General features: G+C 47.5%; 1 protein-coding gene across 3 annotated transcripts in view; it reads right to left on the bottom strand.

Annotated features, from left to right (window-relative positions):
• Window positions 1–18646, bottom strand: part of CRACDL (CRACD like) — a 144914-nt gene extending 126268 nt beyond the window's left edge. Inside the window, exon 1 of one of the 3 annotated variants that reach the window (XM_042981209.1) lies at window positions 18238–18646. The gene's annotated coding sequence lies outside the window, so the exon portion shown is untranslated. Of the gene's footprint in view, window positions 1–17555; window positions 17570–17672; window positions 17804–18237 lie in introns of those variants that run through there. The other 2 variants (XM_042981210.1, XM_042981211.1) reach the window with 2 other exon arrangements.
• Window positions 18647–19050: the final 404 nt, after the last annotated feature.

Below are 19050 nucleotides of genomic sequence, written 5' to 3'. Positions count from 1 at the left end.
GACCAGAAACATTTTAATAATGTTTGCTTCTAGTACTTTCCCTATACACATACATAAATAACATGTAAATTTTTTTTTTATGTAGAAGGCAATATCTTTTTCAGAAAGATTTTTTTTTTAATTTAAAATCGTACCTCCTGAGTTTTTGTTTGTTTGGGTTTTTCAGATTTTTTTTTTTTTTGGTTTTAAACTCCCATCCCTGAGGCACACTGAGAAGAAGAAGTAGGAAAAAGTAGCTCCTGGGGAAGGGGGGAGCAGCCAGGAGAGGGGTAGAACAGCAGAGCCTGTCTGGAGGGGCTGGGGGGACACGGGTCTGTGACCCTGAGTGAGAGCCTGCCTGAGCCTCTGAGAGTATCACCACCCCTTCCTTTCGATCAGTCCACCCAAACTTTCTTGTGCTCTAAATAGAACCAAAATGACAATGCCATGCACCCAGTACCTGTTCAATCAAAAGTCGCTGAAGGGAATGTAAACAAATGTGAAGGCTGGCCTATTCACCCAAACTTCTCCCTTCCTCGCTCTGGCTCTCTCCCTCCGGGGTCCTGAACACCCATCATCTCTCAGCTCTGGCTGCCATCTTTCCTGCCTTCTTCATTTAGCCTGAGACCATGAAGTTCCTTTGACTAAACATCCTCAGAAACACTCTCAAGGGCTCCACTGCTCTCTGGCATGCGAATGACTCATTCCCCATTATTGGATGTTTAAATTGCTTCCAAATTTTCATCCTTATAAATAACATTGTGAGGAACATCCTTGCATAGAAACTTTCTGACTGCATATTTCATTGTTTTCTTGGGGAAAATTCCTAAAAGTAGAATCACCAGGATAAAGGATGTATTCCTTTACAGGTTTTGGGACATTATGCCAAAGCTGCTTGGCAGAGCACTTATACTTTCCCCTCCTAAAGGCACAACAGAGCCCTTGCCACACATCTCCACTTGTGCTGAGCACCATCATTCACAAAAACAAAAAAAAACACACCCAAAACTTGCTCATTTGATAGCAAAAAAGTAGTATCTAATTTTAATATGTACCTATTTAATTACTGTAAGATTGACCTTCTTTCTCACATTTGCTGCCATTTAAAACAAATTCATACCCTTTACCCACTTTCCTACTGGCAACTTTATTCATAATAACACTTCTCCATATCAATGATGATTTGTTTATGTAAGAGGGTATGTGTCACACACATTGCAGGAATTTTTTCTTAGTTTATCAATTGACTTTTGATTTTGCTTTTGGGTTTCTCCTATTGGTGTACTACAGTTTTTATTCTCCCCAATGAACAAACAAAAACAATTCTAGCCTTGTGCCTCCTGTCTCTGGTATCACATGTAAAAAGATGTTTCTCATCTGATAATTTCTCAAATACTTAGCTAAAGTGAATTTCATCATTTCATTTAAAAATTTTTTTTTAATGTTTATTTATTTTTGAGACAGAGAGAGACAGAGCATGAACGGGGGAGGGTCAGAGAGAGAGGGAGACACAGAATCTGAAGCAGGCTCCAGGTTCTGAGCTGTCAGCACAGAGCCCAACGCGGGGCTCAAACTCACGGACCGTGCGATCATGACCTGAGCCGAAGTCCGGATGCTTAACTGACTGAGCCACCCAGGCGCCCCTCATCATTTCATTTTAAAATTTATATATTTCAGGGAGTATATTTTGAGGTTTGATACGAATAAAAGACCTGATGGTTTCCCAAGGGGTTAAATATTAACTAAATCTATTAACTTCTATTTTCCAGACTTTCTAGTCTGTTTCATGGATATGTTTACCATGATATTATCATCCCAATATCAAAATGTTTCATTTAAGTTTATAATGTTTCAATATCTGGTAGGTTATCCATCCAGGTTCTGGCTGGGAGTTGCATTAAATCCATAATTTGGGAACAACTTAAATATGTAAAATATTGACCCCTCCCTTCCAGAAGCATGCTGAACATTTTTATTTATACAATTGCTCTTTTGTGTCTCCAGGGCAACCTTATCGTGTTCTGCATACAGGTTCTACACATTTCCTATGAGTGCCTTTCCTAGGTGTTCCATCTTTGATTCTATAGTGAAGGGAACAGCTTCTCCATCACATTTCCTGACTTTTTTTTTTTCACAGGCAGAGAGGCTTCACGGCACACACTTCTGTGGGTAAGCACTGTCTCTACAACTTCTCCTGAGCCAAGCACAGCTGGTTCCAAAGCCCTTACTGAGTGGTCGCCTCCACAAGCCCCCAGGGACATGACCACTCAAGAGTGCCAGCACTTTCCTGTGGGATGCCCAGCCTTCCTAGTCCAGCCACAGCCCATTTCTTTAAACTCTGCTGCCCTCTTCAGCCCTCCATACCGTCCGTGTCCTGTGCCATCAGACACGGCCTGTCCTACACATGCCACACTCTCCCTCCAACTGGACATGCTACCCTGACCGTAGAAGTGGCATTCACTCCTCCAGATCCATCAACGCTGCCTCCGTAATCTCAATTCATTAATCCCCACAGGGTGTGCACCTTGTGGAGTAGCCCTTACTTTAGTCTACTTTATGATAAGAGGCACACATCTGTGTTCTATCAGGTGGTGCCATGAAGGCCTGTCCCACATCTAAGCTGTCCTGCCTCAAATCACTGTGCCATGCACATGGCTGCAACAAACGTGTGTTGACAAAGTAGATGAGGGAAACTGGAAACGTCAGTGTGGAGAAAAGCCACTCAGCTCTGCTCATTCCTCAAGCCAAAAGAAAGAAGTATTCCAGGAAGAAGGGGAGGCCCGTGGGGCCGAGGACAAAGGAGTGCCTGTGCCTCTTCAGGGTGGATGGGACCCAGGCCAGCCCAGCCTTGCGCTCTTGGACTCTCCCCACACGAGGCCTCAGGCTCCTCCCTCCCTCAAAAAGGTGGGAGCCTCGGTCTTGGAAATCAAATCTACCAAACCGTGGCACAGACGTGCTCAGGTGAAGGCCAAAGCCCTCAACCCTGGCCACACAGCAGATACACCTGTAAAGCTTGTTAAACACAAATTATGGTCCCACCCAGACCTTCTGAGTCAGCCTGGTAGGTAAGGCTAGGGCAGCCACAAGTGGTGCTGGTACCAGGCCAAGGCACGGCCCAGGTAAGCACACCTCCATCTCCTTGGCCTGCCCTGAGTGAGGCCAAGTATACAAGGAAAGAAGAAACCAGCATTTGACAGTGCCTACAGGCCAGGCACTGGGCTAGGAAGGCACTCGACATGTGCTATCTAATTCCCTCAGCAAAACTGTATGAATTACTGCCCCAGCTTTCAGATGAGGAAATGTTTTCAAAGGTGTAAGCCTCAACCCCAAGTGACCAGGGTGGGACTAGAACCCCCTCCCCCCGCCCCGCCGCAAATACCTCACATTTGAGAAATCCAACCTTTTCTGGGTTTAGCTAATATTCTGAAGGTCCTAAAATTCCCTCGCATCTACCTCTCAGTGATGCCTAAGGCTGAGGCACCCAAACACTTGGTCCTGAGCCTGCAAAACCAAGGGCTGTTTGCCTTCAATGAACAGGCTGTGGCCAAAGTTGAGACGGTCTTTTCAGGGTCTCTGCTTTTCCCCCAACCCCATTGCATTGCTAAGCCAAGCCTCTGAGCGGTCCCTTCCTAACCTGGGTCATCCCTGCCTGTGTGACTCAGCTCAGGCAGTTCCCTGGGTCAGGAGGTCACTCTGCCATCCTGCCACATTATGGCTGTTTTGGGCTCTAGGCACCTTTGCCTACATAGGCCCCTTCCTCTATTAAAGAAAAATTTAAAAAGTATATGTTACAGTTGCATCAGCATAAAGATGATGTTATTATATATTAACACATTTTGTTGAGCCTAAAGTTCATGTTTTCCTTTGGATTTTAAAAGAAATTAAAACATTGTTGTGGGCCCTAAAACTATTATGGACTCTCAGCCTCCCATAGCTACTGGGCCAGTCAGCTCCATCCTACCATGAGCCCAGCAGGGTTCCCTGCAAACTCCCTGTGGAAGACCCAGCTCAAGCCTGGCCAGTGTCTCTACAACCCAGACCCTGCACAGCCTGCCTCAGTGGAATCCACTGCCCTCACCTGTCACATTCACTGCACTTATGCCTTTATATCTAGAGCTACTGTATAGACTGTGAGCTTCACAGGGGCCTTAATAAGTGTGTCCTGAAGGAACACTGAATAAACAGACAAGGACTTTAACCAGTGGGACTGGTTAAACTGACAAGTTTGTCTCAGGGACTTTTGCCTGGTTTTCTTCTGGCTATAGATTTTGTATTCAAATTAGCTCAATACCTGGCTATCTCTCACAGGTAGACAGGAGGCCAAGGCACCCTTTGAGACTGGGTTACTGAGGGAAAGACATGGCTGCAAGAGTCCCAGAGCCTTCTGTTAGAGTCCATGTAGAAGAGAGGGGTCTCAGGTGCCTCAGGGTCCCTACGTGGCTAAGACAACCTGTGTATTTCTTTTTTTTCCTTTTCTTTTTTCTCCCTTTTTTTTTAAGAGAGAGAGAGAGCACATGAGTGAGGCAGAGAAAGAGAGAGAGAGAGAGAGAGAGAGAGAGAGAGAGAGAGAGAGAGAATATGAATCTTAATCAGGCTCCATGCTGAGCATCAGCTGGATCCCACGACCCTGGGATCATGGCCTGAGCCATAATCAAGATTCAGATGCTAAACCAATGGAGCCATCCAGGCGCCCTGATGACCTGTATATTTCTAATACTAAAGCTATACTGAGCAGTGACACTTCTTGATGGCTCATGAAAATACAGTAACTGTCATGTGAAAGGTTTCCCAAATTGTTCAATGTTACAAAGGGACCCTCATTCTCAGAAAGACCAGGCACTCTAGCTTTAGGGGAGAACCAACAGCCTTTAAGAAACCAAACACCACGGCAGCCATCCTGGATACTGCTCCTTGACGTGAGTTCAGATGGGAATTCCAGTTTGGTTGGCCGTGAGGGGTTTAAACTGCCACTTTGCACAAAAGACTCTGTCTATGTCCATCAGAAGAGCAAAGAACTAGGAGAGCATAACACGATGCCACAACAGCAGTGTTTATCTGGGAATGGGGGAGAAACAAGAACAGATGATTTTGGGGGAAGTATTTGTTCCTGCAGTTAATCATGCTGGTGCATGGTGAACAGTTCACTTAGAATAGCCCCATAGAGCCAGAAAGACTCAGGATGCAGCCCCCTGGGTCTCCTGTGATGGGGACCCGCACATCACCTTCACCTCCCTGAGCTTTAGTTTCCTCACCTGAAAAGAGTGACAATCATTTCTACTTTTAAAGGTTATTCGCAGAATTAGTGAGGTCATATAAGTGCCTAATAGTGCCTGGAAGACATACCTGTTCAACCATTGGTGGCTCCAATCCGTTCTCCCCCACTGCCACTTTGGTTTTTATTCTCACAGATGGCAGCCATTTAACTTGCAGGCCTTCAGGTGAGCAAGTACTTAAGAGCTGGGGCTAAGTACGTGCTTGCCCTGGGACATTAGCACTCCAGCCAGTCCCCACATGAATCCTAGGGATGCTAGTCCCACCCCCATGGGGAACCCAGGCACTGAGAGACCATGAGGCTGGAGAACAGGAGAGTTAGGCTTTGTGCCCAGAGCCCCCAGTCACGAGGCCTTACTCTTCCTAGAAATGTATTAATAAAAAGGGCTAAATTATAATAACAATTAAAATAAAAGGTCATTTCTAACTCACTCTTATACACTGGTTACAGCACGTCTGCCATTTCCACATAAACTATTGCCTTTTCTTCTCCCAACAACCCTGGGAGGCACGTATCTCAATCTCCCAGTGCGTGCAGTTGGAAAGTGAGATCAAGGCTGTCCTCAAGGTCACCCAAACAGCCAGGGGTCTGCCAGGGTGTGGTTAGCCCAGCCTTCAGCCTGTGCCCTTGCCACCTCCATCCGTGACGTTCCCCTCCTCTCCTTTCCTGCAAAATCTGCTGCAGGCAGCCGAGAGAGAGAGGCAGGAGGGAAGAAAGGTCTCCACCTAGACTCCAGTTGTGGCTGGAATGTCAGGGAGGTGGGCTCAGAAGGAATCTGACTGGGGAGTAAGGAGCCCCTCCAGGCTCTGTGAACACCAATAGGACTGATTTTCCAAGAGTGTTCCCTCCCATTAAGTAAAAGCCTGGGGGAGTTATAAGGACACTTCCCAGTCATTGCAAGTTAAAAGTTCAAGACAGGTTAAAAGCAGGGCAACAAGGAAAGGACACTGGGTTCAAATCCCCGCTCCACTGGGTACTGGTGATTTAGGTAAGTCCCATAACCTCCCTGTGCCTCAGTTTGCTCCCCTGTAAAATCGGGATAAAAACAGTGAGGGTAAAGCAATCATGACAGCATCTGGGCATGTTCGCTAAATAGTAACAGCAATAAAGCCAACAACCACACAGCGCTTGTGTGGGTAAGTACCTCGGTTGCACACTAGAGAAACAGGTTTTTTTACTATAATTTATTGTCAGATTGGCTCACATACAACACCCAGTGCTCATCCCAACAAGTGCCCTCCTCAATGCCCATCACCCATTTTCCCCTCTACCCCATCCACCCTGTTTGTTCTCTGTATTTAATAGTCTCTTGTGGTTTGCCTCCCTCTCTCTCTGTTTGTATCTATTTTTTCCCCTTCCCTTTCCCCATGGCCTTCCATTAAGTTTCTCAAGATCTATATATGAGTGACAAATATGATATCTGTACTTCTCTATTTCACTCAGCATATTACCTTCCAGTTCCATCCACGTTGCTGCAAATGGCACGATTTCATTCTTTTTCATTGCCAAGTAGTATTCCATTGTATATATAAACCACATCTTTATCCATTCATTAGGTGATGGACATTTAGGCTCTTTCCATAATTTGACTACTGTTGACAGTGTTGCTATAAATATTGGGGTACATGTGCCCCTATGCATCAGCACTCCTGTGTCCCTGGGGTAAATTCCTAGTAGTGCAATTGCTAGGTCATAAGGTAGTTCTATTTTTAATTTTTTGAGGAACCTCCACACTGTTTTCCAGAGTGGCTGCACAAGTTTGCATTCCCACCAACAGTGCAAGAGGGTTCCTGTTTCTCCACATCCTCGGAAACAGAGGCTATTTTCAAGGGGAAATCATCTTCTGAGAGAAACAGGGGGAGCGGTGAGTGGAGCTGGGTTCACAGCTCTTTCACTCACTAGCTGAGGAACCCTGGCCAAGTTACTTCACCTCTCGGGGCCTCAGTTTCCTTATTTATAAAATGTACAGCGTGATCACAGGCTTCAGTGAGATGATGAAGGGGAAATACCCAAAATGGTGCCCAGTGTTCAACAGGTAGTAAGTATAGTACTGGATTACAAGTAGCTTGTTCTAAGAGTATTCTGCAAGATGAGCAAATATTTCTATAAATTTTAAATTGATAAATGAGCAATGTCTTGTGATATGAGCAGAATGTGATGCCAAACATCACATGATCACAACTGAGCCAATGGTTTCTCTTTCTCTCTCTCTCTCTCTCTCTCTCTCTCTCTCTCTCTCTCTCTCTCTTTCTCTCTCTCTGTGGGATTACAGGTGATCTCCCATGCTAGGATGCTCTGTCTCAGGCCCCAGTGTTTGGCAGAAATCAGTGACTTTTTAGAACGTTGGAGAGTGCCCACAACTGGCACTAGTGTATTTTTTGTCACTTCAAAGCACCAATGAACTGTCCTTTGCTTTTCCATACACGAGTAAGCTTGGGATGCTTTGTTTCATTCTAGGTCAGGCTTCCTGCAGATACAGACCCTTTCCTCTACTACCTATTGCCAGTTACATTAAATACAGTATATGACAAGTGCTTATTAATATTGTACTGTAGTCAATATCAATGTGAGACTATTCAATTGCCTCCATACAGAAAAAGATTCCATTGAGCCAACAGACAGCAGTGATTCCGTTAGTGATAGTAAAAGTCATCCTACACAATAATCCTCCTCTCTCATCTCCCTCACATCAGCCACGAAGGTTTTCAAAGGTAAGAGCAGCTTAATTTGTTTATTTCTCTTTATATTTTGTATTTTCTTTATATTATATTACAGTATTGTAATCATTTTTACAGGAATATTTTTGGGTTGTGGAACGAATCATCTGAGTTTCCATTATTTCTTATGGGGAAATTCGCTTTGATATACAAGAGCTTTAGATTATAAGCATGTTTTCCAGAATGAATTGTGTTCGCAAACCAAGGTTTTACCGTATAGTGACCGGCTCTGTCAAGTTCTATTTTTAATTTACAGAAGGAAGGTGCTGTTGAAACCCGAAGTGAATCACTTGGGATATATCAAATCACCAATACGTTCTCCTTTGTAAAAGATATGGGTTTCTCTGATGGGTCTCTAAAATAATGATCTTTTGGACCCTCCAAGAACTGGTCCCAAAGGCTGTCACATCCCATCTGGAGTTGGGAGGAAGCTGGGCTCCTTCTTTCCTCACCCCCAGCATCTCCCTCAGAGCTTTGAGTTAGGGACCATCAGGTTGCTTTAAATAGTCAATCTCTGAAGGGTAAAATTTACTGTAAGGGGTGGAGGGCCTGTTTAGGGCCAGAAAGGTGTGCATATCAGGTTGGTAGCTGACCCCCACAGTCACCAAAACACCATGGGCCACCCATGGGCTGAGGGTTGCTAAAGACACAGTCTTTCCTGGAACCCTTCCTCAGCAATGCTTTTCCTGAACAACTGAAAATGCAGTAATCCACTCAGAGGGGGAACTTGGCACTATACAGACACCTGAATTCACAGTAATTATGCACAAAAGCCTGTTTGGAGAGGCAAGAAGAAATATAGTTCATAAATTGACTGCTGATCAATTATGGCTCATGAAAAAAAATCTGAGTCTTAACTTGACAGTACGCTAACTCCTGCTTCCTCCCCATGCCTAATAACAGGGCTGTTCAACATTAACACGACACCACCAAGAAAGGGGGAGAGAGCAAAGGGTCTCCAATGTCAAGAGAAAACAACTAGACAACCCACACCCTTCCCACTGAGGCAGGTCTCCAGGGATCTGATTTTCAAATACATGGTTCATAGAAAAGGCAAGTCTGCAGGAACTATTGGTACATGGCTTCATGTTGTTTTGTCACCTATCTGAACAAAGCTCAGGCTGGAGAAGCTTCTAATCTGGTTTCTAAGAGTGAGTAGGAAGGGGACTGGGGCTCATGTCCAAGGCAACTGAAATGAAAACCTTATCCGTGAAAGATTCTGGGCCTTCTCTGAGAGCAGAACAACTGATTCTGTGAGACAGGGACCCAGGCCCATCACCATACCTGTGGTTACATTCTGTGAACCTCACCTCTGCCTGCTTCAGATACAACACTAAAAGGACAACATTAGAAAAACAAATAAAGGCTGAGATTCTGTTGACACTCCCTGGCTTATTCACTGCCTGCTAGAGGCTAGAAAACCAAGGAGAAATATAGTTCATAAATTGACTTCCTAGCCTCCCTCCCTGCCAGGCTCCCCACGTGGAAGAGTCTCCTGTGCATCCCTGCTAACAGACACCACCACCTCCGCAGAAGCATAAGGTTTTTCCATGCGGGGAGAAGGGTGTGGAAGTCCCACAGCCTTGTCCCCAGCTTCATGGATGTACACTGAGCAGGAGGGACCCTCCACGGAATGGGTCTGGGGTTGGAGGCAGCAGCTTCTGTCCAGCCAGCCCTGCAGTGTTGTTCTGGGGGTCACTCCTGTAGGTCTGGCCAAGGGCCAAGCTTCCAATGATTCTGCTGGCCCTGAATTTCCTGCATTAAATCCTCTTCTGCCTAAACTAACTTGAGCAAATCCTGAATAACACAGATGTTGAAGACACTGTTGGCCAAGAGGAGGGAAATTTCTCTCTCTCATACATATACACATGCACACACACACACACACACACACACACCTTGGTGTGAAAAAAAAAATTATTCCAGGCAGGGCATATTAAAGGAGGAGGCATGTACATACACAGGAAATCTACTTATGAGATAGTACTTGGAAGGAACCAACCAGACAAATGTTTGGATTATAAGCATGACAAAGATGTTCACCGTCCTACCATTACTAAGTGGCTAAGGGTTGAAAATAATTTAAGTAGACATCGATCCAACAGAGGACTTGGGTTAAGTAGGCTGGGCCTGCCCATCCTATGGGAGCTCCTCACAGCCACACAACCAATACTAAGAAAGAATATCTAGCAATGTGGAAAAGAGACTCAACACACAATACTAATTTTGAAAAGGCAGGGGCGCCTGGGTGGCTGAGTTGGTTAAGCATCTGACTCTTGATTTCAGCTCAGGTCATGATCTTGCAGTTCGTGAGTTCAAGCCCTGCATCGGGCTTTGCACACTGACAGTGCAGAGCCTGCTTGGGACTCTCTCCCTCCCTCTTTCTCTCCTCCTCCCCGACTTGCGTGCGCACTCTCTCTGTCTTTCTCAAATAAAGACATATACAAGAAAGAAAGAAAGAAAGCAAGGGCAGCACGAAACAATGTAGATATTACCTCTTCATATTAAACAGGTACTTTTGCGTGCACACACACATGAATATTCGGTATAGCACAGACAAAAATTTGGGAGGACGTGCCCCCAGATCTAGCAAGACGCCCACTCATGTTCTGCCCCCGGCTTTGCCTCGTGGTGGAGCCAGTCTGTTGTGCCGCACCTGGCCTTGTGCCACACAAGGGAGCAGCCAAGGAGCAGCCTGACTGCGACGAGCCAAATCACACGTCTGGTCGGCATTCTGGGCGGCTGGCAGGCCTGCCCCACGCCAAGTTCACGACCTTCTGGGCCTTCCCTGCCTGCTGGCCTGGCAGAGTCTTGCCTGCAGTGGTTCCTCCACTATCGAGGGATGCCTCTGGGCTGCCCCAGGGCCCATGAAACACAACCAGTAATTTCAGCTCTAAACGTGGTACCAGGGAAGCCTTGCTAGCACGAACACCTCAGCTGAAAGAACCATCTCTGCTCATGGAGGCCATGATGAAAACAAGATGACACAGGCCAAGCCTCAGAAAACAGTGACTCAGATCTGCAAAATGTTTTGTGTTTGCACGTGAAGAGCCTGTTTCACCCAGACGGTATACTGGAAACGCTAATACATGGTGATTTAAAGATCTGATTTCCAATGGAGCATGCAGCTGCCACCCAGCAACCATCCAAACATACGTGACCACTTCAGTTCCTGAGGAAATAAGCCCAGTTCACAGAGAACAAAGCACCAGGTGAAGTGGTACGATGTCCAGTGCGTGGGCCTGACCCGCCCCCAAATCCCATCCTCCTCCCCATTTCCATCAGCAGGGTTCGCGCTTGTCGCTTCCATGTCACAAATTGTCCATGCAGAAAGGACCCATGAAAAAGTTCCTGCTACCACTTTTCAGGGAATAGAGGGGAAGAAATGGGGAGTAATTAATGTATTAAAGCAAGATGATGGAACCTCTGGACCAGGAGTGTGGTATTAGACACAGGTTGGAACAGCAGGTGCAGAGAGGGGATGGTGCTCCAGAGCAGCTCTGCATTGCCCACATCAGCTGCAGACCAGGGAGGAGAACTCAAGAGGCCCAGGGCTGAGCCTAGGCCCCAGGTGAACTGTGACCCCACATCCAATGCTCCTGTCCCTGTCCCTGTCCCTGTCCCTGCTGGTGCAGATGTTGTGCCTGGCCACACAGCTGCACCCAACCAAAAAGAGCTAAGAGTTGAGACCAGCTTGCGCAAGGCTCAAAACAACAGGTATAGCCTCTCGGATGGACATTCTCCCATGGTCACTTCTTTCCTGAGGGGCCAAGAGCAGAAACCAGCCCTGAGCACACAGTTCACTGTCCATCTGCAAACTTGAAGTGCACATGAGCAAGCTTTATCAGCCTATACAGACCTACACCCGGTCCCAGAGGCCCCCACACACCTCAGACACCCATCCTGATAGGACAATGGCTTCACAAAAATATATACAACCTGGAAATTTATTTTAAGAGACTAGGCTGGTGTAATGTACATTTGTCATGTTATTTGAGAATATTCAGTTCTAAAGAAAAGACAGCAAAGGGGATGGATGACTTATAAGATATGTTTAGTATAGATAAAACTCAGTAAAGAGAACATGTGTATATCAAACAGACAGAAAGGTGTGGAAGGACAAGAGATACCTAATATTCATGAGGTACTAAATATACCCAAAGTAGCTGGGCAGTAAATATTCATGATACACTAAATGCTGAAAAGGTACTAAATATTCATGACGTATTCTTATGTATAACATTAAATATATAAGAGAAACCTAATATTGGTTGCAATTTGGTTACCCATTGGTGACACCCATTCTGATCTTCTAATCCATGGCTGTTCATCAGGCTCGCTGAGGAGCCACAGATGTGGCAGGGCAGAATTGTCCCTACGAGTCTCACCAATAGAACAAGTGTGTGTGTGTGTGTGTGTGTGTGTGTGTGTGTGTGTCCCATCTATGGCCCTTCCGCTAGTACTTTAACTGGTCCTTGTAACCACATATTAGCAGGGACAGCTAATGCTGTAGAGAGAGATGGAGCCCATGACCACAGTGTACCCCAGGACCCAGATGCTGAAGGTCTTCCACCCACTTTCACCCTATCCTACCTGTGCTACCCTTCCCATTGCTTTCCCCTCACTTCTCACTGTGTGCTTTAAATTGCATCAAGGCCTTTCCCCACATGACATCTACCACTAACTTTTCTCAGGGTCACTCTGTAGCACATTTGCTCATTTTCCTTAAATGCCATCAGATCTCAGATGCAGAAGGACCCTTTATTGCTGTAGGGTACTTTATTAGGGGTCCTAATTGGGAATTATAATAAGTACCCTTCACGTTCTAAGAAAGGAAATGGAAGAATAGTCATAAATAATTTATGAAGCATTTCTTCTGCTGATACAATACCTCAAGTAATGCTTGTGTGTGTGTGTGTGTGTGTGTGTGTGTGTGCATATGAGTAAACCCCCCCCCCCATTCTCTGGGGTGCCTGAGGTCACAGGGACTCTTAAGTGCCACAGCTGAAACCAGCGCCCTGACTGCCCCCCTTGGCTGGATCACTTACTTTAAGAAAGCAAAACACCTCTGACATTTTCATATGCCACATTCAGAGAGCAGTTTCTTGGGAAAATCGCACACCACAGCTAATGCTTCTATTGCCTCCCACAAACACGAGAATTTGGGGGTCAGAAAGGATGCAGAGACTGGTGAATGGACCTCAGATGTGAGGCCAAGTATTCCAGAAGTTCTCAAATTTCATACATTTACAAATTAGCCTCACACACCAGGGATAGGAAGAGGCTTGAGCAACTAAATAACTGTCTACTCCTCACCTTTCAAAAAGATCTTCTGTAATTTCTTTTCACAGATACCTTAATCATAAGAAAAATATTTGAGAGTCCTTCCTACCAGGAATCTGCATCTGAAAAGTACAAGTGTCTGCATGGAGTCAGGGGTTGACACCAATGAGAAGGAGCCCCTGGGTGCATGGTCACACCTGTCTCACTGTTCCCTGTCTATTAGCCACTAAATTCCATGAGTACTCACATGGCATCTTCTGGTTCATGACCCACTGAGCTCAGAATTATGGGTTATAGCACGTTAAAGCAATACAAAGAATTCCAAGGTAACTAACTCATCAGAATCACAAACATATCTCAAGGACCACTGACCTGACCCAAAAGTTTGAAATTATTTTCCAGGTGCAAATATCTAAGAAAACAGGGTAGATGAAAACACCTCTGATTTCCATTAGTTTGGGAAAACACAAGGAATTTAGAGAGCTGACCACTCCTGTTGTCCTACCTACAGATGACAGTAACTGTGCCAGTGTTTACAGGTACCTAGACAACAAAAAGGATAAACATGACACCAAGAAGGGTCAAGCCATGAGCACATCCTGAAAGGCCACCCCTGGGAAGGCCTTTCTGTCTCTAGGCACTCAAGAGCTCCTTCTCATGGAAAGCTCTCTTTCATCTCACATCCATGTGGCAAAGTCTTAATGTTACTTAAAGTCACCCCCTCCAAGAAGCCTTCCCTGACCACTTCACCTTCCAACCACTGAGTGTGAAAACAAAACCCAGAGCTTGGGTTTACAGCTTTAGACTTCCTAAAGGCTAATCTTATTCTTCAAATAATTCCTAAGCACCCTGAAGAAGCAACTAATTATGACTTGGATTTTTCTGTTTCTCTTATGCTTTTAGTAAATGCAAAGCACACAGTGGATCATTCTGATGATGAAGAAACAGCAGCATAAATAGGGGGTAATGGTTTGAAAGACATTAATCCACCTGAAACTGGTTTACTGGGCTGGACTCAGTAATGTGTAGCAGAAAACTAGTCTCTTCTCCCACCCACCAACAAAGCTTCAAAGCTGCTCTTTCCCCATTTCCTCCCAGCCTGTGACTGGTATTTCCAGCAGGTTCTATATCTTTCCCAGTCTTTTTCATGTATTAAGAAGTCCAGTGCCCATAACCCAGGTCAGCGTGGCCAGAAAGACGGAGAGCAGGGAGAGGAAGGGAACTTTTTCCCTATTTTCCCAGTTTGTTCTTCCCTGCCTCCTTCCCACCTCATCAGGATGCATCTGGGGGCGCCTGGGTGGCTCAGTCGGTTGAGCCTCCGACTTCGGCTCAGGTCATGATCTCGCGGTCCGTGAGTTTGATCCCCACGTCGGGCTCTGGGCTGACAGCTCAGAGCCTGGAGCCTGTTTCGGATTCTGTGTCTCCCTCTCTCTCAGACCCTCCCCCGTTCATTCTCTGTCTCTCTGTCTCAAAAATAAATAAACGTTAAAAAAAATTAAAAAAAAAAAAAGGATGCATCTGATTTTTCAAAGGTGGGGGGGTGTGGGGAGGTGAGATGATGTTTAATTCTTTTTTTATTCTAAGTCATAGTGCACAGAGAACAGAAGATATGACTTAAGACTCTTGCCCCACAGGTTAAAAAAAAAAAGCTCTTGGGGTGCCTGACTGGCTCAGTCAGTGGAGCATGAAACTCAACCTCAGGGTTGTAAGTCTGAGCCCATGTTGGGTATAGAGATTATTTAAAAATAAAATCTTAAAAAAAAAAACACTCTTCCAGTACTAAGAAAAGGGGAAGCTGAAGGGACTGAGCACCCTCCCCCCCCCCCACCGCTTTGCACCACCTAGAGAAGAGGTGGTGAGGGAAGAAAAATCCATGGAAGGTTGAGGGGAACACAAAACATGGGAAGTTTTTGTCCTGCTTCCTATTGGGAACACTGAGGACCACACAGTAGAGCAGAAATGGAAGCCTAACATAGTGCCACATGATCCGGGCAGTTTCTCGGGTGCCCAGGAGAGACCTAGAAGAGAGCCAGAGTGTGCCGACCTCACAGCCAGTTGCAGGAGCCAGGTCCCAGCTGTAGCTCACCCCAGTGACACCCAGCTGGATCACACTCAGTAGAGGAGGGAAAGAAGGCTCAGTGGTGGTGATGGGAAATGCATCAGCAAGAGGAATAGAAGGCCAGCAAGAGGCCACTCTCCCACACACCTTTACATGATGCCAACCTTGTCCTGGTGCCCAGAGACCACCTGTGGGGAGAAGGGGCCCCCAAGAGTAACCTAGAGAGACTGAGAGACTGACTCTCAAGGGACCAAGCTGCCTTAAGCTAGTGACTGAGATAATATCACTTGACTTAGGCTCAGGAAAATCACAATCATAAACAAGGACTAAATATACCAAAAGGGAACCAAAGTTGTTTGTTTGGAGTAGCAAAATTAAGTTCATTTATAAAACATTTTGCTAACTACAACTTGTGGCTGGTGAACTTCACCACTCCAAAATAAGTCCTGGGCAAGAAACATCTCTACTTTGATTCAAAAGCTTCTGTGGGGTCTCAATGCAACACAAACAGAATTTATGAGTGTCTGTGCATGACAAGGCACAAGGCTAACGTCCAGAGGGGAAAACAAGTGGTTGTGACCTTGCAAGGCAAATCCGGGGCCCACCAAGCCATCACAGAAAACTTACCCTCCAGGAGGGCCAGCGCCTTCACACACATTCTCTCATTTAACCCTGACAGCATCCCTGTGAATTGGCTATTATTACTCCCATTTTGCTGAGTGCAAACCAAAACTCAGGAAAATTCGGGAAAATACAAATAGGACAGCCACCCTTTCATGGGTCCCATATGCCTAGTCCTATGTAAACAGCCAGATGCTACGCTTTAGTTGTACAGCATCCATGGAGGGTCTACTTTTTTTTTTATTTTATAGGTGAGGAAACTGATGCTTGCAGAAGTTAAGCACCTGGACTCACAGGCAGGTCTAGAACTACGGTGAGGCAAGTGAGGCATTCACCTCAGATGCAAAATTTAAAGGGAGACCAAAAGCTCCACAAGGCAAACGTCTTAATGCAGTGTTTTAAAACGTCAAAATAAACACAAAATCTATGTCGTGCTAAATATTACAATTTTAACTAAAGACAGGATCCAGATTAGTGATTTTTCCTTTTGCCTCAGGCTCCAACATGGCTCAGCACAGGACTGGGGCAGAGCCAGGAAGCCAGCCAGTTCAACCCTTCTCCACCAGCTCCCAAAGGCAGGGATCCCAGACACCACTGCGGGGCCCTCTCCAGATGTTTCCCCCCACAATTTTATAACCTCAAAGGGCTCTCAGGAGTGACCCCCCTGCTCCATAATTCCAGGTGTGTGGGGGATGAGGTGACTGAGTTCCAGATTGAATACCAGGGGTCTAAATAGATTCTATTCCATGGTCCACTGCCTGCGTTATGTAAATGAAGAAAGCTTGCAGGCTTGAATAAGGGAGGATATTTTAAGATAGCTTGAGAAGGTATGGGGTGATCCTCTAAAAAGATCACACAGCTGCTTGTCTCTCACTGGAGAGATTTCCTGGCTCAAAATTAAGTGTTCAGCAGTGACACGATGCCAGCTGTCAGCCTGTACCTACACAAGTCCGATTCAAACGGTGGCATTCCTTTTTCCCTGCATTTCAAAGCCAAATGTTAGCTCATTTGAGTAACTACCTATGCTGTTATTAACCTCAAATTAAAGCCCTGCCAGATATGAAGCATCTGTTCAAGATATATGTTGTTGATTAAAATTTTGAACACTGTGGTGAGTACTGCGTAACTTATAGAACTGTCAAATCATACCCTGGAAACTCATACAACATTGCATGTCAACTATAATTTTTTTAAGACAACGCCCCCCAATTTGAATATTTCTTACATGGAACCCAGAATCCCTTACTGGTGGCTTGTAACCGAAGCCTAAAACCTGTCTACAAATAAACCATTAACTAACACATAAAAAAGGCATTTAGTGACTTTGTCCACTAATTTCTCCTGCCATGGCCTTTAGAGACAGCAGGCACAAATACTTCGTATACTAACGATCCAGACCCAGCAAGATCGACTTCCCTCTTAAAGCTTGAAACTGCTATGCTTCACCTCACAATTCAAAGTTAAGTCCAGCAAAGTGAGCAAAGGGAAACTTTGGGCACTTGCGTGAGCGTGTCTGGCTCATCTCCGCCCAGGCCCGCGCTGCCCCACGCGGCCCCCCCACCCCCCCAACCCCCAGTCCGAGGGGCACCTGGCCGCGTGGGCTCTGCCCTGGCCGGCCACACACCTGGGCAGACGTCGGGGCGCTACTGGGTCCGCGCCGCCCCCGCCCAGGTCTCCCCGCGCCACCGGTCGCCAGCCCACGCACGCTTCGAGGCCAGCCCGCTGCAGACCGCCCGGGTACCTGGCTCAGGAGCGTGGCCCGGGCTCGGCGAAGCGCTGGAGGAACACCGTCCGCAGCGTGCGGGGAACGCTCCTGCCGTGGGCGCGCGCGCCCGGCGGCCCCCGCCCGAAACCGCTCCGGCACCCGCGCGGGAACGCTGCGGCCCGCGGCCCGACGCAGCAGGTGTCAGCTGGCCTCGCCACGGCCCTGGTCGGGGTCTTGAGAGCGAGGCGCGGGCGCGACGCTCCCGCTGCCGGCCCTCAGCCTGCCTCGGCGCGCGCTCCCAGCCCCGGGCGCGCCGGCTCCGCTCGGCTCCTCTCGGCTCGGCGGGGGCGGACGCCGCGCGGCTCCGCTCGCCCGCGGCCGCCGCGCGCACCTCCCCCGCGGCGCGCCGCTCCCGCCGCCGCCGCCGCCACCCAACAGCCTGAGTCGCTGCCCACAGCTCGTGGGGGAAGGCGCCGGCGGGCCCAGGCTGTCCCCACGCGCCGGGCGGGGACCCCTGCGCACCCCGCGGCTGCTCCCGCCGCCCCGCCTTGGCCGGCCCACTCGGCGACGCTGTCGGGGCTCCGGGCCAGGCCACCCCTACCTTGGCGAGGCCGGGGTCCACCAGCGACCCCGACGGGCCTGGAGGACGAGGCGTTCACGTTCCGGCTCACTTGAATACCCTCGAGAGGGATTCGGCCCCAACTCCAGGCTCAACCTTCCAGGTCACCAGGGGGCTTCGCGGCCCGACGGCGCGGGGCCTAGGGGACTCCTGATCCGCCCGGCAAAGCAGGCGGCCCGCGGGCCCGGGGCTGGAGGGAGTGGGCGCAGTGGGTGGGAACTGTACATTTGAATAAAAGTAAAAGTTGTTTTTTTATAACCGTGTGGGTCCGGAGCGTCTCCAGGCTAATTAGGGAAGCTGCCGCCCTGTGTTGAGGTGAATCATTGTTGTGATACCGCAAGTGTGGGAAGAAAGGCTGCTGATGACTTCTCAGGCTCGCTGGCTACCCCCTGCCCCCCCCCCCTTTTTTTTTCCTTTTAAAGACAGGCTGGTCCTTTTAAGGAGATCGTCTTAGGAAACGTGCTGGCCTCGGGTGGTCGCTCAGCTAATCAACTAAAGAGCCCTCATGGAAGTCTTGGTCTGCTGATTGCAGGGAGCAAGAGCAGGGAGCTTTTCCTGCAAGGAGGAAGATGAACGTGAACTGTATCCCCGCAGAGACCTAGGCCACTACAGCTTACACGCGAGAAACTTTCACACTCCAGCTAGAAGAGAAAAAGTTAACGTTCAGAGGGTGTTATCTGACGTCTGAATTATCATTGACGGCGCTGTTATGTGGGGACCACCCGGAATCTGCACCACATCCTGACGGACAACTGAGGACCCGAGAAGCCGACGTCTGCACGACTAGTTGCAGAA

This window comes from Panthera tigris, chromosome A3 (assembly GCF_018350195.1).
Source record: "Panthera tigris isolate Pti1 chromosome A3, P.tigris_Pti1_mat1.1, whole genome shotgun sequence".
NCBI classification, from domain to species: Eukaryota; Metazoa; Chordata; class Mammalia; order Carnivora; family Felidae; genus Panthera; species Panthera tigris.
The sequence above is the reverse complement of the archived record's forward strand: the minus strand, read 5'-3'. Positions and strand labels throughout refer to the sequence as shown.